The following is a 1,328-nucleotide window of genomic DNA, read 5'->3' as shown; positions in this document are numbered from 1 at the left end:
AGAAATGTTAGAAGACTGAATCATCTTTTGGAATTCAAAGAAATCCAAAACTCCATTGCCATCCAAGTCAAATCTGTAAATCATTTTCTGGCATTTGCAAGATGTCTTGTCCAATAGGAATGAACCCCATCATGGAAAGAACTTTCTGGAGCTCATTACAAGAAATGTAGCCATCTTTGAAAATATTGATTGCATCCATTAATTTTGCGGACATATTATTTTCTTCATCATCAACATGAATGTTTAGGGTGGATCGTGGACAATGTAGCTCTGTTAGTTTGTGATGGAGTTGATGTCGAATGGATCTGCAACTGCACCGAAGAGCTATTCATTGAACATATTTGTGATATTGTTCCTATGTGTATTTTATCAGAGACAAGCCAAGGAAAGGTAGCTATTAATGGGAAAGTTGAACACAAGTTCAACATGAAACCCCACCATCAAAATATCGAAGATTACCCCAGGTTGTGTCATGAGAGAACAAACAAATTTAATGTCAAGACAAGACAAATTCAGATAATAGACAGTGACCGTGGAGGAGGTTACAATCCAATGCAAGGGATGATGGATTTTTCAACATTTACTTCAAAGGACAAAAGGGGCACCAATGAAGGAACTTATGAACTAAAACCTGAATACAAGAAAATTGCAGAAGACATGGAGGCGAATTAGTTCTTTTGCATTTGGAAAGAGAATGTCTTTTCACAAGATTGTTTACAATGACCTTCTTTCAAAGTTTCTAAATCACGCATGGAAAGGGATCATATGTTGGAGGAACAATATATATTATAAAGGGGAAAGGTTCTTTCAACACGTTAGTAAGTTTAGAAGTCACAATCATTTAAACAGAACAAGGGAAGCCACTTGGAATGGCTACGCTACATGAAAAATGAGTTTAGTGCTGAGAAGAAGCCGTGGCAGCAAACTTGGGAGTCAACTCACGTCAATATATCAAAGGGCGTCCACAACATTTTGTAGAGGGAACGATTCAAGAAGAGAAAATGCCAAGGAAGAGCAGTGATAGGGGCATGGAAGTCACAGCACCAAAAAGGGAGATTCAACTCTGTCAGAGAGGAGAAGCATGTGTGAAGGAGAGTAGATGCCATAGCAGAGCCACATGCAATTAAGAGGAGTTGGCTAGTTAAAGGAAGAGCCCACACATAAAAAAGGGCAGCATCAAACCAAGAGAAAAAATGCTGCAGACTAAGAAGAAGAACAAGCATTTGCATAAAGGAAGCAGTGACAAGCATAAGAAGAGGGGCATATCTAGCATGTATCTACCTCAGTTGGTTGCTTCTAGAAAGGTGATGCACCCTGGTTCATGCTTC

The 1,328-nt window shown here is 39.1% G+C and overlaps 1 pseudogene; it reads left to right on the top strand.

Moving 5' to 3' along the window:
• The first annotated feature begins 283 nt into the window (after positions 1-283).
• On the top strand, positions 284-672 carry LOC149529416 (uncharacterized; annotated as a pseudogene).
• The last annotated feature ends 656 nt before the right edge of the window (positions 673-1,328 follow it).

The sequence above is a fragment of the Cupressus sempervirens genome, chromosome 11, assembly GCF_028749045.1.
Source record: "Cupressus sempervirens isolate cs-2001-9-10 chromosome 11, ASM2874904v1, whole genome shotgun sequence".
NCBI lineage: Eukaryota > Viridiplantae > Streptophyta > Pinopsida > Cupressales > Cupressaceae > Cupressus > Cupressus sempervirens.
Note: the sequence above shows the minus strand (reverse complement) of the source record. Positions and strands in the feature narration are given on the sequence as shown.